The following is a 24,191-nucleotide window of genomic DNA, read 5'->3' as shown; positions in this document are numbered from 1 at the left end:
TTTTTCGTACTTTCTCCAGTGCTTCTATATCATTTTTGTAATATGGAGACCAGAACTCTTACTGTGGTCTAACCAAGGTTCTATACAATTTTACCAGAGTAAGATCGACAGAGGCCTGAGAATGAGTCGACTGTCTCTTCGTCAGGACCCCAAAGGTGGAAAGAAAATTTAAATTAAGAGCGCACAACGCATGCTAATGGATTTTGCAGAATACCCAAGAACTGCACCTCGGAACTTCATTAAAATTCTCAATGATTAGTCTTAGTATTTGAGCTTTACATAACCGCAGAATTGAAGCACTTTGGTTACTGATCAAACTGGTTGGAACCAGCTGAAACAAGTTTTAAAGATCGAGCCCCTTATTCACACAGCAAAACTGTAATTTTTTTTTAAAAAGAGTTAAAAGCTGCCTATATGAACTGTGGTATCCAAGTATCTAATTTCACTGGCAGATGTACAACATAACAAATTGGTAGTTTGTTTACAGCTGGTATGAAAGTGTCCCAAGTGCTTTTTTTTTAAACCCACCTTTGTTCAAATCAAATAACAAAATCCTAAAAATAACAGATTTAAGGCACAAAATAAAAAGATGCCTGCTTAATGGCTGCTATTTAATTCCACTACCTGCAAAGCACAAGTTTTTTTTTTAAATTATAAATTAGAAAATAATTTATAATATAGATTGGGTTCCTGCACACATTGCTATATGGTTGAAGAGACCAATGGGGAGGTTGGGGAAAGGAAGAGACAGGGCAAAACAAGAAAAGAAATTACTTCCAAATTAAAAAAACTGCACCCAAGTGCCCATAAATCAGATTAAGGAGGAAACCAAAAACAGTAGTTACAAATCACGGGAAAGCTCCAAAAACATGCTCATTTTATTTCAATGATCACCGTCATTTCAAAATCTTTCCTCATTCATTTCAACTGAAGTAAAACTGGTTCATAAAAAAGCTTGCACGAGGAAATCCCTGAAAGCTAAATAGTAATAATGCATGTCGATAATAGACACACCAGCACCTGCTTGAACCCTCTGGGTTGTCTTGTGCCAAAACAAATCAGCAACACAACATATACTGCTCAATTAAAGCGCATATGTATGTAACCTTGGAGTTCATTACTGTCTAAATAAAATAATAGTCACTGATGTCCAGCTTCTCAAAGTCCGAAGAATTAGCCTCTAGATACCTAACAAACAAGATTCTCAAATGCAAATGTAAAGACAAAACACTTGAAAAACTCCAAAAATGTGCACATTTTACGTCACTAATCTCCCTCATTTCAAAATCTTTCCAGAGTAAAAATTCTTTTTTTTCAGTAGGATGGCAGTGATACAGCTGCAATTGGTCTCCATACCCAACAGCTAGGGATATGAGTCAGCGTATTTAATAAAGGAGTGTATAAAATCTGGGGTAGTGGGGGAGGAAGGTGTGAAGTGAACAACATTTACCAGGAAACACTATTTTTTTTTTACAGGAGGTAAAATATAATGTTTGCAATTATCTACTGAGAACCATGCCTGTGACAGGAGCGAAAGAACAAAGTACTGGCAATTTTAATACATGAAAGCAGACACTGGATTGAAGCAACATTACCAGAAGAATTTTAAAACACTTCACAAGATAGTGGCATATCAGTATTTCAAGCTTTGATCCCAAACCGTAGGTCCTAAATATCTACCGCGTCAACCATTGCTCCCCAGTACTTTATACTTCGTGGAATAAATATCCTTTGTTATATGGGAAGATTTTTCTCCTCTTTTACCACCAACTTTCTTATTTTTTGAAGATTTAAGCTCCTTGTTGCAGTAAAGCTCACCAGTATTGATCACTCTTTAATAATTTTCTTCAGTGGCCATTATTCATGTGCAGGCTATTTGACTGCAGGGGGGCACATAACGAAGTTTGATCTTGCCCTCTCCCAATATCCTCACGTGCTTTACTTCTTGAAATTATAATCCCAATATAAATGAGGTGCTTCCGACAATACAACGGTGACTGCACTTCTAAAGTACTTCATTGGCTGTAAAGTGCTTTGGGACGCACTGAGGCCATGAAATGCGCGATATAAATGCAAGTCTTTCTTTCAGTAAGCGCCTTGTGGCAGCAAACACTTCCAAATCAGGAACAGCAAGAATCAGAAGGAGATGCTCATTCTAATCTGTCCTTCTAACGTACCTTCTCTAACTTCTGAACAGCACTTTCACTCACCTCACCAACCAGCCTTTTGATCTTTTGAGTTAGATTATCAACGTAATCCTATTTTTATGATCTTAAAAAGCATAAGTACAGCACAAAATCTTCGTAGCATATCAGTGAGGCACTTTTACAGCTTATAATGTAACAAAAATATTTTCAGAAAGTGATCATTTTCCTTTTAGCTCGTTCAATGAAGCTCTTCAATAAAATAACAAAAATAAAGAATTCATGCAATTCAGACGCTAATTCATCAGTTCCAAATTTATTGGTTGGTATCAAACAATCGCGTGTAAATTAGAAGAGACTCCTGCAGTGGTAGGAAATTTATGAAGTAAAAAAATACTGCATAATATAAAAGTTGTTTACAAAGGATTCGTTTAGTACTCAGTGTTACAACCTTTTTATTTTGGCTTCAAATAGACTTCTACTGTAAATGTGTATATTACACGACTATTACTTGTTCTCTGAATTTTAAATTGGTTATTGGTTTTAATGTAAAACAGGGTTTGAAGGTGTGATGTTTTATTTGCTCATTGATGGAAGAGATTCTATAAAGGCAAAGGATGAATCCAGGAGCTAAAAGCAATTACCAGTGACTGTTTTCTGTTCTGTTATCTTGGGCACACTACGGGCCCAAGTTTCCACATGATAAAAAACGGGCGCCGCTCCGAGCTGGGCGCCCGTTTTTCGCGCCTAAAAAAGCGCCGGAAAAAAAACGAGCGATTCTGGAGCGCTTTGCAGCTCCTTGTCTGCTTGGCGTAGCGCCCAGGGGGGCGGAGCCTACACTCGCGCCGATTTTGTAAGTGGGAGGGGGCAGGTACTATTTAATTTAGTTTTTTTCCTGCCGGCAACGCTGCACGTGCGCGTTGGAGCGTTCGCGCATGCTCAGTGTGAAAAAAACATTGGCACTCGGCCATTTTTGTAGTTCTTTGTAGTTCTTTGCAGCTGTTTAGTTTTTGAACATTTTTTTAATAAAAGTACATTGCCATCAGCACAGAGGCTTCTTGTAGCAGTGAGAAGGCTGCAGGAAGCCTCAGAAAGTTGAGGCAGCCGTTTCCCGACGACCTCCCCCTTTTGCCGTCGGGAAATGGCTCCTCAATTTCTGAGGCTTCCTGCAGCCTTCTCTCTTTTCCGCCAGCCGTCTGGAACGGCTCCATTCCCGCCCCCCTCCCGCGTTCGGTCGGCTCCCTTCCCTCCCCCCGCGTTCGGTCGGCTCCCTTCCCTCCCCCCCCCCTCCCGTGTTCGGTAGGCTCCCTCCCTCCCGCCCGCCCGCGTTCGGTCGGCTCCCTCCCCCGCGTTCGTCGGCTCCCTTCCCTTCCCCCACCCCCGCGTTCGTCGGCTCCCTTCCCTTCCCTCCTCCCCCGCGTTCGTCGGCTCCCTTCCCTTCCCTCCCCCACCCCCCACCTCCCGCGTTCGGTCGGCTCCCTCCTCTCCTCCCCCCCCCCCCCCCCCCGGCCCGCGTTCGGTCGGCTCCCTCCGCCCCGCCCGCCCGCGTTCGGTCGGCTCCCTCCTCCACCCCCCCCCCCCCCCCCCCGCCGCCTGCGTTCGGTCGGCTCCCTCGTTTTGTGAGGCTTGCTGCACCATTCTTCCTGGCTGAAGCACTTTCACACAGGTAGGAAGATGGTTTATTTAATCTTTTCTTTGCTTATAAATGTTTATTCAGGTTGGATTTATTTGTATAATATTTGTATAAGTATAAATAAGGATTGATTGTAGAATTTAATGAGTTCCCTTCCCCCCCACCTCATTCTGGACGCCTGATTTGTAACCTGCGCCTGATTTTTTAATGTGTAGAACAGGTTTTTTCAGTTCTACAAAAATCTTCACTTGCTCCATTCTACTTTAGTTTGGAGTACATTTTCACTGTGGAAACTTTCAAATCAGGCGTCAGTGGCCGGACACGCCTCCTTTTGAAGAAAAAATTCTGTTCCAAAGTAGAACTGTTCTACCTGACTAGAACTGCAGAAAAAAAAATGTGGAGAATTGCAAATTCTAAGATAGTCCGTTCTCCACCAATTGCTCCTAAAAATCAGGCGCAAATCATGTGGAAACTTGGGCCCTACAAGCTTACATAGAACTCAATAACTTGAAGGCATGGGAAATTGGAACATGCCCATGGGAATGATCCAAGATAGGAGTGTCAAATTAATAAGGGACCGCCCATTTAAAACTGAGATGAGGAGAAATTTATTTTCTGAGGGTTGCAAATCTGTGGAATTCGTTGCCTCAGAGAGCTGTGGAAGCTGGGACATTGAATACAGTTAAGACAAAAAAAGACAGTTTCTTAACCGATAAGGGAATAAGGGGTTACGGAGAGCGGGCAGGGAAGTGGAGCTGAGTTCATGATCGGGTCAGCCATGATCATATTAAATGGTGGATCAAGCTCGGGGGGGCCGTATGGCCTACTCCTGCTCCTATTTTTCTTATGTTCTTATTAATATAGAGCAAGGGCAGAAAAGTTTAAAAAAAAATAACGGTGGTAGGAATTCATAGAGCTAACCAAGACCTAAAGTCAAATTTAAAACAAGCTGATTAACAGTTTTACAGTTTTTAAAAAAAATTCACAAACAAGATCTCAGAAATAGGCAGACAACAAATTAGAGTTAGCCGGTCAAATAACTGCCAAAGGGAAAGCAAAAGAACAAGAGTTTCAACCAAAGCTGCTGAACTGTGCAAAGCAAGAGCACTCCAGATATGGGGAAAGAATGATATGAATTCGTGCCAACAAGGAGAGACAGCCATCAATACTTGTATTCAAGATTTTGAATTATTAACAAGCCATCATAAATGCTACAAGATGTCTGTGCTGAAATGCTTATAATTTCTTCCAGTGGTAAAGAACTTGCAGCTTTTTTTCATGTTGATCTGATAAACAACACAAACTACGGGCCCAAGTTTCCACACGATAAAAAAGCTGGGCGCCCGTTTTTCGTGCCTAAAAAAACCCTCGCGATTCTGGAGCGTTCTGCAGCTCCTTGTCTGTTTGGCACGGCGCCCAGGGGGGCGGAGCCTACACTCGCGCCGATTTTGTAAGTGGGTGGGTACTATTTAAATTAATTTTTTTCCTGCCGGCAACGCTGCGTGTGTGCGTTGGAGCGTTCGCGCACGCGCAGTGTGAAAAAAACATCGGCACTGGGCCATTTTTGTAGTTCTTTGTAGTTGTTTAATTTTTGAATTTTTTTTTTAATAAAAGCACATTGCCATCAGCACATCAGCACTTGCAGCCTTCTCACTGTCTCCTTCCCCCACGGGAAAGAACGGGCGCCTCCTCGCCCCTCCGCGGGAAGAACGGGCGCCTCGTCCCCCCGCGGGAAGAACGGGTGCCTCCCCACCCCCCCGCGGGAAGAACGGGTGCCTCCCCCCCCCCCCGCGGGAAGAACGTGCGCCTCCCCCCCCCCCCCCCCGCGGGAAAGAATGGGCGCCTCCTCCCCCTCCCCCCCCCCGTGAAAGAACGGGCACCTCCCCCCCCCCACCCCCGCGGGAAAGAACGGGCGCCTCCTACCCCCCCCCCCCCCCCCCGCGGGAAGAACGGACGACTCAGGCTGACTGCAGCATTCTCTGTGCCTGAAGCACTTTCACACAGGTAGGAAGATGGTTTATTTAATCTTTTCTTTTCTTATAAATATTTATTCAGGTTGGATTTATTTGTATAATATTTGTAGAAGTATAAATAAGGATTGATTGTAGAATTTAATGACTTCCCTTCCCCCCCTCTCCCCCCCCCCCCCACCTCATTCTGGACGCCTAATTTGTAACCTGCGCCTGATTTTTTAATGTGTAGAACAGGTTTTTTCAGTTCTACAAAAATCTTCACTTGCTCCATTCTACTTTAGTTTGGAGTACGTTTTCACTGTGGAAACTTTGAAATCAGGCGTCAGTGGACGGACACGCCCCCTTTTGAAGAAAAAATTCTGTTCCAAAGTAGAACTGTTCTACCTGACTAGAACTGCAGAAAAAAAAATGTGGAGAATTGCTATTTCTAAGATAGTCCGTTCTCCACCAGTTGCTCCTAAAAATCAGGCGCAAATCATGTGGAAACTTGGGCCCGTACAAAACTGTAAAATGTGGTATTCTTAATACTTATGACTGAACGCCTGAAATATGCAGGCAAAAGCATAAGAAATGGGTGAAAACTTCATAGAATGTCCCAATGATTGAATGGATGATCAGATTCCTCCCAATCAACCAGAGGAGCACATACTCAACTGATGTGCATCCACTGTTGGGAGATTCAGTGGGTGCACCACAAAAGTAAAACAAAACCATGGGGTGACACCAGAAATCTCAGGTGCTCTAACTAACAAAATGGGGCACAGTGCGAACAATTGCTCAAGCAGGGGTCCAGGTACCTATCAGAAAGACCAAACCTGTTTATAAGGCATGAATGAGACTGCAGGGTATGCACCACCACCTGGATCAAGCACAGCTACACCAACCAAAGAATTATCGATATTGGATGTACCATAACATTGGTACGACCACACCTAATGCAGGATGACCAACATTTCGCGGATACAACAGTCTGCATTCACAGTCTCACTGGGTCAAGCGAATGTGCCTGCTGGCTCATTTTCAACTAAAATACCACTTGTCATTGCGAGTAAAAGTAGCAGCAGTCTATGTCCGTATCATTTAAGGTTTGGCTGGGGAATAAACTGAATTGAAGTAGGAACTTTCTAACTAACTTAGCTAAGCAGGAGAAAGTTTTAATGGCGACTCAAAATAAGGCAAAGGAGAAACAGTTTTTTCAAAATAATAGTTGCATCATCTGTATCAGCAAGATCAGCTCACACAGTATCCAAGACAGAAACCAGTCCCAGAATGTGGAAACTCCAGCTATCACAGTGAGGCAGACACATAAAAAAGCATGCAAGAGAACCAAGGTTTCCCCACATGATACCCAACAAGAGACAATGAACCAGGGGTACTTGGATAATTTAGAGCATCACAATTAGCAGAGGTTCAACAGGCTGACCCTACATTAGAGGGTGTGCATGCTCAGTGTGTCAGAGTCACGCAGCCTGAACCAATAGAGTGGTATAGTTTTGAGGACAGATTTTTCGTCTGACATTACAAATCCAAACCTGTTCAAGGACAGGAACCAAAGAATTCCGATAGTGTACAGCAGGCATACCAGACATATTTACTAAAGGGAGCCCATTATGTACCATTTGCTGATCAAGGGGTAAAATATACAAGGCAGCACTTCTGTTGGCTTAGTATCGTTAAACACATTGCTGCATTTTGTGAAGAACTGTGACCAATGTCAATATATAGGTAAACCAATGGAATGCATCAAAGCTCCTGTTACCATTACGAATTAGCTTTTCAAAAAAGTGGGCACATACATCACAGGTTCCATGTCTAATACAAGTCAGTCAGGGAAAGGGTACTTTTTAATCGTGGTAAACTATGTTTCAGAACATAAGAATTAGGAGCAGCAGTAGGCCATACAGCCCCTCGTGCCTGCTCCACCATTCAGTAAGATCATGACTGATCTTCAACCTCAACTCTACTTTACTGCCCTATCACCATATCCTTACATCCTCGAGTACAAAAATCTATCTCAGCCTTGAATATACTCAATGACAGCACTTTGGGGTCGAGAATTCCAAAGATTCACAACCCTCTGAGTGAAGAAGTTCCTCCTCATCTCAGTCTTAAAAGGCCAGCCCCTTTTCCTGAGACTATGCCCCCTAGTTCTAGGCTCTCCAGCCAGAGGAAACAATCTCTCACACATCTATGCTGTCACTCCACTTCAGAATCTTATATGCATCAATGAGCTCACCTCTCATTCTTCTAAACTCCAGAGAGCATAGGCCCAATCTATTAAATTTCTCCTCATATGACAACCCTATCATCCCAGGGATTAATCTAGTGAACTTTCTTTGAACAGCCTCTAAGGCAAGTATGTCCTTCCTTAAATAAGGAGACCAACAAAACTATGCACAGGGAGATCGAGAGCCAGCGGCAGTTGGTGAGAGGGGAGCGACCTTTCAAAAGCCCAGCGGGAGATCGAGAGCCAGCGGCAGTTGGTGAGAGGGGAGCGGCCTATAAAAGGCCCAGCAGGAGATCGAGAGCCAGCGGCAATTGGTGAGAGGCGGGAGCGGCCTATAAAAGGCCCAGCGGGAGATCGAGAGCCAGCGGCAGTTGGTGAGAGGCGGGAGCGGCCTATAAAAGGCCCAGCGGAAGATCGAGAGCCAGCGGCAGTTGGTGAGAGGCGGGAGCGGCCTATAAAAGGCATACCGGTGCAGCTACAGCGGGAGAGAAAGCAAAATAGAAGTAGAAAGTAATCAAAAAGTGACGTCACAGCCAATGGAGTAAGTGATTGGCTGGTGATTGGTGAGTAGCTTTTCTTTTATTTTTTATATCAGTAAGTGAACTGTAACATCGTTATTACCAATTTAAGGGTATCTAAGGTTAAGACATGGCAGGAGAGCTCGGTCACGTGATATGCTCCTCCTGTACCATGTGGGAACTCGGGGACACTTCCGGTGTCCCTGGGCGCTACGTGTGTGGGAAGTGTATCCGCCTCGAGCTCTTGACGGTCCGCGTTGCGGAATTGGAGCTGAGGGTGGATTCACTCTGGAGCATCCACGATGCTGAGAATGACGTGAGTATCACGTGTAGTGAGTTGGTCTTACCGCAGGAGAAGGGTCCACAGCCAGATAGGGAATGGAAGACCAGCAGGAAGAGCAGTGCAAGAAAGATAGTGCAGGGGTCCCCTGTGGTCATCCCCCTGCAAAACAGATACACTGCTTTGAGTACTGTTGGGGAGGATGACTCATCAGGGGAGGGCAGCAGTAGCCAAGTTCATGGCACTGTAGGTGGCTCTGCTGCAAAGGAGGGCAGGAAAAAGATTGGGAGCGCGATAGTGATAGGGGATTCGATGGTGAGGGGAATAGATAGGCGTTTCTGCGGACGCAACCGAGACTCCAGGATGGTATGTTACCTCCCTGGTGCAAGGGTCAAGGATGTCTCGGAGCGGGTGCAGGACATTCTGAAATGGGAGGGAGAACAGCCAGTTGTCGTGGTGCACATTGGTACCAACGACATAGGTAAAAAAAGGGATGAGGTCCTACGAAAATAATTTAAGGAGCTAGGAGCTAAATTAAAAAGTAGGACCTCAAAAGTAGTAATCTTGGGATTGCTACCAGTGCCACGTGCTAGTCAGAGTAGGAATCGCAGGATAGCGCAGATGAATACATGGCTTGAGCAGTGGTGCAGCAGAGAGGGATTCAAATTCTTGGGGCATTGGAACCGGTTCTGGGGGAGGTGGGACCAGTACAAACCGGACGGTCTGCACCTGGGCAGGACCGGAACCAATGTCCGAGGGGGAGTGTTTGCTAGTGCTGTTGGGGAGGAGTTAAACTAATATTGCAGGGGGATGGGAACCTATGCAAGGAGACAGAGGGAGACAAAAATGAGGCAAAAGCAAAAGACAGAAAGGAGATGAGGAAAAGTGGAGGGCAGAGAAACCCAAGGCAAAGAACAAAAAGGGCCACTGTACAGCAAAATTCTAGAAGGACAAAGGGTGTTAAACAAACAAGCCTGAAGGCTTTGTGTCTTATTGCAAGGAGTATCCGCAATAAGGTGGATGAATTAACTGTGCAAATAGATGTTAACAAATATGATGTGATTGGGATTACGGAGACGTGGCTCCAGGATGATCAGGGCTGGGAACTCAACATCCAGGGGTATTCAACATTCAGGAAGGATAGAATAAAAGGAAAAGGAGGTGGGGTAGCATTGCTGGTTAAAGAGGAGATTAATGCAATAGTTAGGAAAGACATTAGCTTGGATGATGTGGAATCTATATGGGTAGAGCTGCAGAACACTAAAGGGCAAAAATCATGAGTGGGAGTTGTGTACAGACCTCCAAACAGTAGTAGTGATGTTGGGGAGGGCATCAAACAGGAAATTAGGAGTGCATGCAATAAAGGTGCAGCAGTTATAATGGGTGACTTTAATATGCACATAGATTGGGCTAGCCAAACTGGAAGCAATACGGTGGAGGAGGATTTCCTGGAGTGCATAAGGGATGGTTTTCTAGACCAATATGTCGAGGAACCAACTAGGGGGGAGGCCATCTTAGACTGGGTGTTGTGTAATGAGAGAGGATTAATTCGCAATCTCATTGTGCGAGGCCCCTTGGGGAAGAGTGACCATAATATGGTGGAATTCTGCATTAGGATGGAGAATGAAACAGTTAATTCAGAGACCATGGTCCAGAACTTAAAGAAGGGTAACTTTGAAGGTATGAGGCATGAATTGGCTAAGATAGATTGGCTAATGATACTTAAGGGGTTGACTGTGGATGGGCAATGGCAGACATTTAGAGACCGCATGGATGAATTACAACAATTGTACATTCCTGTCTGGCGTAAAAATAAAAAAGGGAAGGTGGCTCAACCGTGGCTATCTAGGGAAATCAGGGATAGTATTAAAGCCAAGGAAATGGCATACAAATTGGCCAGAAATAGCAGCGAACCTGGGGACTGGGAGAAATTTAGAACTCAGCAGAGGAGGACAAAGGGTTTGATTAGGGCAGGGAAAATGGAGTACGAGAAGAAGCTTGCAGGGAACATGAAGGCGGATTGCAAAAGTTTCTATAGGTATGTAAAGAGAAAAAAGTTAGTAAAGACAAACGTAGGTCCCCTGCAGTCAGAATCAGGGGAAGTCATAACGGGGAACAAAGAAATGGCAGACCAATTGAACAAGTACTTTGGTTCAGTATTCACTAAGGAGGACACAAACAACCTTCCGGATATAAAAGTGGTCAGAGGGTCTATTAAAGAGGAGGAACTGAGGGAAATCTTTATTAGTCGGGAAATTGTGTTGGGGAAATTGATGGGATTGAAGGCCGATAAATCCCCAGGGCCTGATGGACTGCATCCCAGAGTACTTAAGGAGGTGGCCTTGGAAATAGCGGATGCATTGACAGTCATTTTCCAACATTCCATTGACTCTGGATCAGTTCCTATCGAGTGGAGGGTAGCCAATGTAACCCCACTTTTTAAAAAAGGAGGGAGAGAGAAAACAGGGAATTATAGACCGGTCAGCCTGACCTCAGTAGTGGGTAAAATGATGGAATCAATTATTAATGATGTCATAGCAGCGCATTTGGAAAATGGTGACATGATAGGTCCAAGTCAGCATGGATTTGTGAAAGGGAGATCATGCTTGACAAATCTTCTGGAATTTTTTGAGGATGTTTCCAATAAAGTGGACAAAGGAGTACCAGTTGATGTGGTATATTTGGACTTTCAGAAGGCTTTCGACAAGGTCCCACACAGGAGATTAATGTGCAAAGTTAAAGCACATGGGATTGGGGGTAGTGTGCTGACGTGGATTGAGAACTGGTTGTTAGACAGGAAGCAAAGAGTAGGAGTAAATGGGTACTTTTCGGAATGGCAGGCAGTGACTAGTGGGGTACCGCAGGGTTCTGTGCTGGGGCCCCAGCTGTTTACATTGTACATTAATGATTTAGACGAGGGGATTAAATGTAGTATTCACTAAGTTGGGTGGCAGTGTGAGTTGCGAGGAGGATGCTATGAGGCTGCAGAGTGACTTGGATAGGTTAGGTGAGTGGGCAAATGCGTGGCAGATGAAGTATAATGTGGATAAATGTGAGGTTATCCACTTTGGTGGTAAAAACAGAAAGCAGACTATTATCTGAATGGTGACAGATTAGGAAAAGGGAAGGTGCAACGAGACCTGGGTGTCATGGTACATCAGTCATTGAAGGTTGGCATGCAGGTACAGCAGGCGGTTAAGAAAGCAAATGGCATGTTGGCCTTCAGAGCGAGGGGATTTGAGTACAGGGGCAGGAAGGTGTTGCTACAGTTGTACAGGGCCTTGGTGAGGCCACACCTGGAGTATTGTGTACAGTTTTGGTCTCCTAACTTGAGGAAGGACATTCTTGCTATTGAGGGAGTGCAGCGAAGATTCACCAGACTGATTCCCGGGATGGTGGGACTGACCTATCAAGAAAGACTGGATCAACTGGGCTTGTATTCACTGGAGTTCAGAAGAGTGAGAGGGGACCTCATAGAAACGTTTAAAATTCTGACGGGTTTGGACAGGTTGGATGCAGGAAGAATGTTCCCAATGTTGGGGAAGTCCAGAACCAGGGGTCACAGTCTAAGGATAAGGGGTAAGCCATTTAGGATCGAGATAAGGAGAAACTTCTTCACCCAGAGAGTGGTGAACCTGTGGAATTCTCTACCACAGAAAGTAGTTGAGGCCAATTCACTAAATATATTCAAAAGGGAGTTAGATGAAGTCCTTACTACTCGGGGGATCAAGGGGTATGGCGTGAAAGCAGGAAGGGGGTACTGAAGTTTCATGTTCAGCCATGAACTCATTGAATGGCGGTGCTGGCTAGAAGGGCTGAATGGCCTGCTCCTGCACCTATTTTCTATGTTTCTATGTTTACTCCAGGTGTGGTCTCACCAGAGCTTTGTACAATTGTAGCAAGACTTCCTTACTCTTGTACTCTACCCCTCTAGCAATAAAGGCCATCATGCCATTTGCCTCCCGAATTGCTTGCTGTATCTGCATGTTAACTCTGTTTTTCTTGTACTAGGATCCCCAAATCTCTCTGAACACCATCATTTAATAGTTTCTCACCATTTAAAAAATATTCTGTTTTTCCATTCTGCCTACCAAAGTGAATATCACAATTCCCCACATTATACTCCATCTGCTACCTTATTATCCACTCAGTTAACCTGTCTATATCTCTTTGCAGGCTCTTCACGACCACCTCACTTTGTATTATCAGCAAACCTGCATACATTGCACTCAGTCCCTTCATCTAAATTAATATAGAGCCTGCCAATCTGAAAATGACTCATTTATCCCTACTCTCTGCTTTCTTTCTATTAACCAATCCTTTATCCATGCTAACACCTTACCCCCAACCCCATGTGCTCTTATCTTGCTCAACAATCTTTTATGTGCACCTTATCGAATGCTTTTTGGAAATCTAAATATACAACATCCACTGGTTCCCCTTTACCTACCCTGCTAGTTACATCCTCAAAAAGCGAATATTTTTGTCAACCATTATTTACCTTTCATAAAAACTATGTTGACTCTGCCTAATCATATTATGATTTTCTAAGTATCGTGTGACCATTTCCTTAATAAATGGATTCCAACAATTTCCCAATGACCGATGTCAGGCTAACTGGCCTGTAGTTCCATCTCCCTCCTTTCTTGAATAGTGGAGTTACATTTGCTTCCAATTCACTGGGACCTTTCCTGAATTTAGGGAATTTTGAAAGTTCACAATCAATGCATCCACTATCTCTGCAGCCACCCCGTTTAGATTCCTAGGATGTAGGCCATCAGATTCCAGGGGATTTGTCGGCTTTTAGACCCATTAATTTGTACAAGTATTTTTTCTCTACTGATGTTAATTACTTTAAGTTCCTCACTCTCATTAGCCCCTTGGTACACACTATTTTTGGTATACTTTTTGTGTCTTCTACTGTGCAGACAGATACAAAATATTTGTTTAAAGCCTCTGCCATTTCCTCGTTCCCCAATATAATTTCTCCTGTCTCAGCTTCTGAGGGACCAACGCTTACTTTTGCTACTCTCTTCCTTTGTACATAATTGTAGAAGTTCTTACAATCTGTTTTATATTTCTTGCTAATTTACTCTCATTTTCTATTTTCTCCCTTTTCATCAATTTTTTTGGTCATCCTTTGCTTGTTTCTGAAGTTCGCTCAATCCTCAGGCTTACTGCTGCTCTTTTCAACATTATAAGCCTCTTTTAATCTAATACTATTCTTAACTTCTTTAGTCATGTATGGCTCATTTTTCTGTGAAGTTTTTATTTCTCAGTGGAATGTATATTTGTTGAGAATTTTGGAATATTTCTTTAAATGATTACCACTGCTTATCTACTGTCATATCTTTTAATCTAATTTCCAAATCTACCATAGCCAACTCACCCTTTCTACCTATGTAATTGGCTTTGTTTAAGTTTAAGACTCTTGTATTGGACATAAGAATGTCACTTTCAAAGTCAATGTGAAATTCTATCATATTATGATCACTCTTTCCTAGAGGATCCTTTACTAGATGACTAATTAACCCTGCCTCATTACACAAAACAAGATCTAAAATAGTCTGTTCCCTGGTTGGTTCCATGATGTATTGTTCTAGGAAACTGTCTCGAATATATTCCATGAACTTGTCCTCCAGACAACCCGTGCCAATTTGATTTGCCCAATCTATATGCAGATTAAAGATTCCCACAATTATTGTATTAGCTTTGTAACCAGCTCCTATTATTTCTTGATTAATACTCTGCCCAATGGTAAAGCTACTGTTAGGAGGCCTATAAACTAGTCCCATCACTATTTTCTGCCCCTTCTTATTTCTCATCTCCACCCATACTGATTCTACTTCCTGATCTTCTGAGCCAAGATCCTTGCTCACTACTATCCATATGACATCCTTAATTATCAGGGCTATGTCTTATGCTGTTCCAGTCATACTGTCTTTTCGATAAGTCAAGTTCCCAACTCTGCTCACCTTGCAACCATGTCTCTGTTAATATTAGATCATACCCATTTATCACTATTTGTGCTACTAATTCGTCTATCTTGTTACGAATGTTTCGTGCATTCAGGTAAAGAGTCTTTAGTTTTAATCTTTACCATTATTTGCTGCTTTCACCTTATCCACTGATGCACAATTACCTTTAAACTTTCTGTCCCTTCCTGTCACACTGCTTATCTTTACCCAAATCACTACACACTGCTCTATTGCCTTGAGTTTTCTCTTTAGATTTCTAAATTTCACCCCACTTGACACCGCCCCCACCCCCCTTTTTAGTTTAAAGCCCTATCTACACCCCGAGTTATTCGATTCGCCAGGACACTGGTCCCAGCCTGGTTTAAGTGGAGACTATCCCACTTTCCCTAGTAATGGTGTCAGTGCCCAATGAATCAAGACCCATTCCTTCCACACCACTTTTTGAGCCACACATTTAACACTCTGATCTGCTTGTCCCTATGCCAATTTGCACATAGCTCATAAACAATCCATAGATTATTACCTTTGAGGTCTGCTTTTTGGACCCGAGCTCCTCAAACTCTCCTGTCAGAATCTCATTCCTAGTTCTATCTATGTCATTGGTTCCTACGTGGACCACGACAACAGGATCCTCCCCCTTCCAAGTCATCTACAGCTATGAGGAGATATCCTTAACCCTGGCACCAGGCAGGCAACACAAACTTCGCAACTCTCGATCGCGGCTAGAGAGAACAGTATATATCCTCCTGACTATACTGTCCACTACCACTACAACATTCCTTTACATTCCTCCCCCGCCGCCCCCCCCACCCGCCCCCGCGCACTCCACTTGAATGGCCTCCTGGATCACGGTGCCGTGGTGAGTATGCTTATCCACCCTGCAGACTTTGACCTCATCACAAAGGCAGAAAGAACCTCATATCTGTTGCATAAAATCAATGGCCGAGGCTCCTCCAGCATTTCACCTGGGGTCTCCTTACCTGCCTGAGTCCCTGACCAGGAACCAGATCTGTACTACGACCTAACCCAAGGGCGAAACACGAACGGCATGGAGCTCAAAAAGAGAAAATTGGAGACTGGGTTGAAGAGGAGAGTGTGTGTGTGTGTGGGGGTGGAGAGAGAGAGAGCAAGGAGAGGGGGGGGAGGAAGAGGGGGAGAGGAGCGGGGGCCGAGAGAGAGAGAGCGCCGCGCGGGGGGGCAGAGAGAGAGAGCGGGCGCGGGGGGGGCAGAGAATGAGAGCCCGCGCGGGGGGGGGCAGAGAGTGAGAGCGCGCGCGGGGGGGACAGAGAGTGAGAGCGCGCGCGCGGGGGGGACAGAGAGAGAGCGCGCGCGCACGCGCGGGGCAGAGAGTGAGAGAGCGCGCGGTGGGGCAGAGAGAGAGAGCGCGCGCGGGGGGGCAGAGAGAGAGAGAGAGAGCGTGCGCGCGAGGGCAGAGAGAGAGAGAGAGAGAGAGAGCGCGCGCGAGGAGAGAGAGAGAGAGAGAGAGCGCGCGCGGGGGCAGAGAGAGAGAGAGAGAGAGAGCGCGCGCGGGGGCAGAGAGAGAGAGAGCGCGCGCGGGGGCAGAGAGAGAGAGAGAGAGAGAGAGAGCTCGCGGGCGCAGAGAGCGAGCGCGCGCACGGGGGCACACAGAGAGCGAGCGCGCGCGCGCGGGGGCACAGAGAGAGAGCGCGCGCGCGCGTGGGCACAGAGAGAGAGCGCGCGCGCGCGGGGGCACAGAGAGAGAGAGCGCGCGCGCGGGGGCACAGAGAGAGAGAGCGCGCGCGCGGGGGCACAGAGAGAGAGCGCGCGCGGGGGCACAGAGAGAGAGCGCGCGCGCGCGGGGGCACAGAGAGAGAGCGCGCGCGCGGGGGCACAGAGAGAGAGCGCGCGCGCGGGGGCACAGAGAGAGAGCGCGCGCGGGGGCACAGAGAGAGAGCGCGCGCGCGCGGGGGCACAGAGAGAGAGCGCGCGCGCGCGGGGGCACAGAGAGAGAGCGCGCGCGCGGGGGCACAGAGAGAGCGCGCGCGCGCGCGCGGGCACAGAGAGAGCGCGCGCGCGCGGGGGCACAGAGAGAGCGCGCGCGCGCGGGGGCACAGAGAGAGCGCGCGCGCGCGGGGGCACAGAGAGAGCGCGCGCGCGCGGGGGCACAGAGAGAGCGCGCGCGCGCGGGGGCACAGAGAGAGCGCGCGCGCGCGGGGGCGGCACAGAGAGAGCGCGCGCGCGCGGGGGCATAGAGAGATCGCGCGCGGGGGCACAGAGAGAGCGCGCGCGCGCGGGGGCACAGAGAGAGCGCGCGCGCGCGGGGGCACAGAGAGAGCGCGCGCGCGCGGGGGCACAGAGAGAGCGCGCGCGCGCGGGGGCACAGAGAGAGCGCGCGCGCGCGGGGGCACAGAGAGAGCGCGCGCGCGCGGGGGCACAGAGAGAGCGCGCGCGCGCGGGGGCACAGAGAGAGCGCGCGGGGGCACAGAGAGAGCGCGCGGGGGCACAGAGAGAGCGCGCGCGGGGGCGGGGGCACAGAGATAGCGCGCGCGCGCGCGGGGGCACAGAGAGAGCGCGCGCGCGCGGGGGCACAGAGAGAGCGCGCGCGCGCGGGGGCACAGAGAGAGCGCGCGCGCGCGGGGGCACAGAGAGAGCGCGCGCGCGCGGGGGCACAGAGAGAGCGCGCGCGCGCGGGGGCACAGAGAGAGCGCGCGCGCGCGGGGGCACAGAGAGAGCGCGCGCGCGCGGGGGCACAGAGAGAGCGCGCGCGCGCGGGGGCACAGAGAGAGCGCGCGCGCGCGGGGGCACAGAGAGAGCGCGCGCGCGCGGGCACAGAGAGAGCGCGCGCGGGGGCACAGAGAGAGCGCGCGCGCGCGGGGGCACAGAGAGAGAGCGCGCGCGCGCGGGGGCACAGAGAGAGCGCGCGCGCGCGGGGGCACAGAGAGAGCGCGCGCGCGGGCACAGAGAGAGCGCGCGCGCGCGGGGGCACAGAGAGAGCGCGCGCGCGGGGGCCAAGAGAGAGAGAGAGCGCGCGCGCGCCCCGAGAGAGAGAGCCCGCGCGGGGGCACAGAGAGAGAGCGCGCGCGCGGGGGCCGAGAGAGAAAGAGAGCGCGCGCGCTCGGGGGCCGAGAGAGAGAGCGCGCGCGGGGGCCGAGTGAGAGAGCGCGCGCGGGGGCCGAGAGAGAGAGCGCGCGCGGGGGCCGAGAGAGAGAGCGCGCGCGGGGGCCGAGAGAGAGAGCGCGCGCGGGGGCCGAGAGAGAGAGCGCGCGCGGGGGCCGAGAGAGAGCGCGCGCGCGGGGGCCGAGAGAGAGAGCGCGCGCGGGGGCCGAGAGAGAGAGCGCGCGCGGGGGCCGAGAGAGAGCGCGCGCGGGGGCCGAGAGAGAGAGCGCGCGCGGGGGCCGAGAGAGAGAGCGCGCGCGGGGGCCGAGAGAGAGAGAGCGCGCGCGGGGGCCGAGAGAGAGAGAGCGCGCGCGGGGGCCGAGAGAGAGAGCGCGCGCGCGGGGGCACAGAGAGAGCGCGCGCGCGCGGGGGCACAGAGAGAGCGCGCGCGCGCGGGGGCACAGAGAGAGCGCGCCGCGCGGGGGCACAGAGAGAGCGCGCGCGCGCGGGGGCACAGAGAGAGCGCGCGCGCGGGGGCACAGAGAGCGCGCGCGCGGGGGCACAGAGAGAGCGCGCGCGCGCGGGGGCACAGAGAGATCGCGCGCGGGGGCACAGAGAGAGCGCGCGCGGGGGCACAGAGAGAGCGCGCGCGCGCGGGGGCACAGAGAGCGCGCGCGCGCGGGGGCACAGAGAGAGCGCGCGCGCGCGGGGGCACAGAGAGAGCGCGCGCGCGCGGGGGCACAGAGAGCGCGCGCGGGGGCACAGAGAGAGCGCGCGGGGGCACAGAGAGAGCGCGGCACAGAGGCGCGCGCGCGCGCGGGGCACAGAGAGAGCGCGCGCGCGCGGGGGCACAGAGAGAGCGCGCGCGCGCGGGGGCACAGAGAGAGCGCGCGCGCGCGGGGCGGCACAGAGAGAGCGCGCGCGCGGGGGCACAGACAGAGCGCGCGCGCGCGGGGGCACAGAGAGAGCGCGCGCGCGCGGGGGCACAGAGAGAGCGCGCGCGCGCGGGGGCACAGAGAGAGCGCGCGCGCGCGGGCACAGAGAGATCGCGCGCGCGCGGGGGCACAGAGAGAGCGCGCGCGCGCGGGGGCACAGAGAGAGCGCGCGCGCGCGGGGGCACAGAGAGAGCGCGCGCGCGCGGGGGCACAGAGAGAGCGCGCGCGCGCGGGGGCACAGAGAGAGCGCGCGCGCGCGGGGGCACAGAGAGAGCGCGCGCGCGCGGGGGCACAGAGAGAGCGCGCGCGCGCGGGGGCACAGAGAGAGCGCGCGCGCGCGGGGGCACAGAGAGAGCGCGCGCGCGGGGCACAGAGAGCGCGCGCGGGGGCACAGAGAGAGCGCGCGGGGGCACAGAGAGAGCGCGCGGGGGCGGGGGCACAGAGATAGCGCGCGCGCGCGCGGGGGCACAGAGAGAGCGCGCGCGCGCGGGGGCACAGAGAGAGCGCGCGCGCGCGGGGGCACAGAGAGAGCGCGCGCGCGCGGGGGCACAGAGAGAGCGCGCGCGCGCGGGGGCACAGAGAGAGCGCGCGCGCGCGGGGGCACAGAGAGGCGCGCGCGCGCGGGGGCACAGAGAGAGCGCGCGCGCGCGGGGGCACAGAGAGAGCGCGCGCGCGGGGGCACAGAGAGAGCGCGCGCGCGCGGGGGCACAGAGAGAGCGCGCGCGGGGCACAGAGAGAGGCGCGCGCGGGGGCACAGAGAGAGCGCGCGCGCGCGGGGGCACAGAGAGAGCGCGCGCGCGCGGGCACAGAGAGAGCGCGCGCGCGCGCGGGGGCACAGAGAGAGCGCGCGCGCGCGCGGGGGGCACAGAGAGAGCGCGCGCGCGCGCGGGGGCACAGAGAGAGCGCGCGCGCGCGGGCACAGAGAGAGCGCGCGCGGCGCGCGGGGGCACAGAGAGAGCGCGCGGCGCGGGGGCACAGAGAGAGCGCGCGCGCGCGGGGGCACAGAGAGAGCGCGCGCGGGGGCACAGAGAGAGCGCGCGCGCGGGGGCACAGAGAGCGCGCGCGCGCGCGCGGGGGCACAGAGAGAGCGCGCGCGCGCGGGGGCACAGAGAGAGCGCGCGCGCGGGCACAGAGAGAGCGCGCGCGCGCGGGGGCACAGAGAGAGCGCGCGCGCGGGGGCCAAGAGAGAGAGAGAGCGCGCGCGCGCCCCGAGAGAGAGAGCCCGCGCGGGGCACAGAGAGAGAGCGCGCGCGCGGGGGCCGAGAGAGAAAGAGAGCGCGCGCGCTCGGGGGCCGAGAGAGGAGCGCGCGCGGGGGCCGAGTGAGAGAGCGCGCGCGGGGGCCGAGAGAGAGAGCGCGCGCGGGGGCCGAGAGAGAGAGCGCGCGGGGGCCGAGAGAGAGAGCGCGCGCGGGGGCCGAGAGAGAGAGCGCGCGCGGGGGGCCGAGAGAGAGAGCGCGCGCGGGGGCCGAGAGAGAGAGCGCGCGCGGGGGCCGAGAGAGAGAGCGCGCGCGGGGGCCGAGAGAGAGCGCGCGCGGGGGCCGAGAGAGAGAGCGCGCGCGGGGGCGAGAGAGAGAGCGCGCGCGGGGGCCGAGAGAGAGAGCGCGCGCGGGGGCCGAGAGAGAGCGCGCGCGGGGGCCGAGAGAGAGAGCGCGCGCGGGGGCCGAGAGAGAGAGGCGCGCGGGGGCCGAGAGAGAGAGCGCGCGCGGGGCCGAGAGAGAGAGCGCGCGCGGGGGCCGAGAGAGAGAGCGCGCGCGGGGGCCGAGAGAGAGAGCGCGCGCGGGGGCCGAGAGAGAGAGAGAGCGCGCGGGGCCGAGAGAGAGAGCGCGCGCGGGGGCCGAGAGAGAGAGCGCGCGCGGGGGCCGAGAGAGAGAGCGCGCGCGGGGGCCGAGAGAGAGAGCGCGCGCGGGGGCCGAGAGAGAGTGAGAGCGCGCGCGGGGGTCGAGAGAGAGTGAGAGCGCGCGCGGGGGCCGAGAGAGAGTGAGAGCGCGCGTGGGGGCAGAGAGAGGAGAGCGCGCGCGCGCAGTGACGGGGGCAGAGAGAGAGCGCGCGCGCGCGCGGGGCACAGAGAGAGCGCGCGCCGCGCGCGGGGGCACAGAGAGAGAGCGCGCGCGCGGGGGCACAGAGAGAGAGCGCGCGCGCGGGGGCACAGAGGCAGCGCGCGGGGGCACAGAGAGGCGGCGCGCGCGCGGGGGCACAGAGAGGGAGCGCGCGCGGGGGCACAGAGAGAGAGCGCGCGCGGGGGCACAGAGAGGGAGCGCGCGCCGGGGCACAGAGAGAGAGCGCGCGCGGGGGCACAGAGAGAGAGCGCGCGCGGGGGCACAGAGAGAGAGCGCGCGCGGGGGCACAGAGAGAGAGCGCGCGCGGGGGGCACAGAGAGAGAGCGCGCGCGGGGGCACAGAGAGAGAGCGCGCGCGGGGGCACAGAGAGAGAGCGCGCGCGGGGGCACAGAGAGAGAGCGCGCGCGGGGGCACAGAGAGAGAGCGCGCCGCGCGCGCACAGAGAGAGAGCGCGCGCGCGAGGTCACAGAGAGAGAGCGCGCGCGCGCGGGCACAGAGAGAGAGCGCGCGCGGGGGCACAGAGAGAGCGCGCGCGCGGGCAGAGAGAGAGCGCGCGCGCGCGGGGGCACAGAGAGAGCGCGCGCGCGCGCGGGGGCACAGAGAGAGAGCGCGCGCGGGGCACAGAGAGAGAGCGCGGCGCGGGCAGAGAGAGAGAGCGCGCGCGCGCGGGCAGAGAGAGAGCGCGCGCGCGCGGGCACAGAGAGAGCGCGCGCGCGCACAGAGAGAGCGCGCGCGCGGGGCACAGAGAGAGCGCGCGCGCGGGGGCACAGAGAGAGCGCGCGCGCGCGCGGGGGCACAGAGAGAGAGCGCGCGCGCGGGGGCACAGAGAGAGAGCGCGCGCGCGGGGGCACAGAGAGAGAGCGCGCGCGCGGGGGCACAGAGAGAGAGCGCGCGCGCGGGGCACACAGAGAGAGCGCGCGCGCGGGGGCACAGAGAGAGAGCGCGCGCGCGGGGGCACAGAGAGAGCGCGCGCGCGGGGGCACAGAGAAGAGAGAGCGCGCGCGCGGGGGCACAGAGAGAGAGCGCGCGGCGCGCGGGGGCACAGAGAGAGAGAGCGCGCGCGCGGGGGCACAGAGAGAGAGAGCGCGCGCGCGCGCGGGGCACAGAGAGAGAGAGAGCGCGCGGCGCGCGGGCACAGAGAGAGAGAGCGCGCGCGCGCGGGGGCACAGAGAGAGAGAGCGCGCGCGCGCGGGGGCACAGAGAGAGCGCGCGCGGGGGCACAGAGAGAGAGAGAGCGCGCGCGCGGGGGCACAGAGAGAGAGAGCGCGCGCGCGCGGGGGCACAGAGAGAGAGCGCGCGCGCGCGCGGGGACACAGAGAGAGAGAGCGCGCGCGCGCGGGGGCACAGAGAGAGAGAGCGCGCGCGCGCGGGGGCACAGAGAGAGAGAGCGCGCGCGCGCGGGGGGGCACAGAGAGAGAGAGCGCGCGCGCGCGGGGGCACAGAGAGAGCCGCGCGCGCGCGGGGGCACAGAGAGAGCGCGCGCGCGCGCGGGGCACAGAGAGAGCCGCGCGCGCGGGGGCACAGAGAGCGCGCGCGCGCGGGGGCACAGAGAGAGCGCGCGCGCGCGGGGCACAGAGAGAGCGCGCGCGCGCGGGGGCACAGAGAGAGCGCGCGCGCGCGGGGGCACAGAGAGAGCGCGCGCGCGCGGGGGCACAGAGAGAGCGCGCGCGCGCGGGGGCACAGAGAGAGCGCGCCGCGCGGGGGCACAGAGAGAGAGAGCGCGCGCGGGGGCACAGAGAGAGAGAGCGCGCGCGCGCGGTGGCACAGAGAGAGAGCGCGCGCGCGCGGGGGCAGAGAGAGAGTGAGAGAGCGCGCGCGCGGGGGCAGAGAGAGAGAGAGCGCGCGCGCGCGGGGGCACAGAGAGAGAGAGCGCGCGCGCGCGGGGGCAGAGAGAGAGAGAGCGCGCACGCGGGGGCACAGAGAGAGAGAGCACGCGCGCGCGGGGGCACAGAGAGAGAGCGCGCGCGCGCGGGGGCACAGAGAGGGGGAGCGGGCAGAGAGAGAGGGGGTGGCAGAGAGAGAGGGGGCGGCAGAGAGAGAGAGAGAGAGAGGGGTGGCAGTGAGAGAGAGCGCGCGCGCGCGGGGGCACAGAGAGGGGGAGTGGGCAGAGAGAGAGGGGGTGGCAGAGAGAGAGGGGGCGGTAGAGAGAGAGAGAGAGAGGGGTGGCAGAGAGAGAGAGTGAGAGAGGGGTGGCAGAAAGAGAGAGGGGGGCAGAGAGAGAGCGCGCGCGGCGGAGAGAGAAAAAGGGGGGACAGAGAGAGAGAGAGAGCGCACGAGCGAGGGGCGGAGAGAGTGTGTGTGTGTGGGGGGAGGGCAGAGAGAGAGAGAGCGCGAGACAGAGAGAGCGCGAGAGAGAGAGAGCGCGAGAGAGAGAGAGCGCGAGAGAGAGAGAGCGCGAGAGAGAGAGAGCGCGAGAGAGAGAGCGCGAGAGAGAGAGAGCGCGAGCGAGAGCGAGCATGTGGGGGGGCAGAGAGAGAGAGAGAGAGTGAGAGAGAGAAAGTGTGTGTGTGTGGGGGGGGGGGGGGGGCAGAGAGAGTGCGCGTGGGGGACCGAGAGAGAGAGAGAGTGCGCGTGGGGGACCGAGCGAGAGAGAGCGTGCGCATGAGGGACCGAGAGAGAGAGAGCGTGCGCATGGGGACCAAGAGAGAGAGAGAGAGAGAGAGAGAGAGAGCGCGCGCGCGGAGGGAGAGAGAGAGAGAGGGAGGGGGCAGAGAGAGGGGAGGGGGCAGAGAGAGAGGGAGGGGGCAGAGGCAGAAAGAGGGGGAGTGGGCAGAGAGAGGGAGAGGGGGCAGAGAGAGGGGAGGGGGCAGAGAGAGGGGAGGGGCAGAGAGAGGGGAGGGGCAGAGAGAGGGGAGGGGCAGAGAGAGGGGAGGGGCAGAGAGAGGGGAGGGGGCAGAGAGAGGGGAGGGGGCAGAGAGAGTGGAGGGGGCAGAGAGAGGGGAGGGGGCAGAGAGAGGGGAGGGGGCAGAGAGAGAGACAGAGAGGGAATGCAGGGAAAACGGATTTACACCTGCACCACATTTTTTTTTATTCGTAGCCAATTTTTCCAATTCTTTCTCAAATCACAAACGCCAGAGGTCACCTTGCACACATCAAGGATCACTCTGCGCCAATGCTCTTAGCCAAAAGGCCGAGAGCCACTGCATCATTCCTGGAAGTACTGCAATACCAGGTTCGTGCCATGGAGGTGGATGGGTCAGCAACCCCACACACCTCCGTGGAGGTGGATGGGTCAATCCACCCCACACACCTCCTATTTCCAAAAAGCACAGGAGAACCACCTTCCTGATCCAGGGAGAACCACTTTGGGGTCATGGTTGCTCCCCTGTCAGGTCAGTTACGCATGATCTTAGCCAAAAGGCCGAGAAGCGATTTCTCCCTCTCTTCCC

General features: G+C 54.9%; 1 protein-coding gene and 1 non-coding gene across 6 annotated transcripts in view; both read right to left on the bottom strand.

The window, feature by feature from the left end:
• The window catches only part of phf21aa (PHD finger protein 21Aa), a 427,640-nt gene that overhangs the window by 143,576 nt on the left and 259,873 nt on the right, over nt 1-24,191 (bottom strand). The gene's annotated exons all lie outside the window — the stretch shown is intronic.
• Nucleotides 23,979-24,175, bottom strand: LOC139280389 (U2 spliceosomal RNA). The gene has a single exon (XR_011596662.1). It is a non-coding gene; the product is annotated as a U2 spliceosomal RNA (small nuclear RNA).

Source organism: Pristiophorus japonicus, chromosome 14 (assembly GCF_044704955.1).
Source record: "Pristiophorus japonicus isolate sPriJap1 chromosome 14, sPriJap1.hap1, whole genome shotgun sequence".
In the NCBI taxonomy this organism is placed as follows: Eukaryota; Metazoa; Chordata; class Chondrichthyes; family Pristiophoridae; genus Pristiophorus; species Pristiophorus japonicus.
The sequence above is the reverse complement of the archived record's forward strand: the minus strand, read 5'-3'. Positions and strand labels throughout refer to the sequence as shown.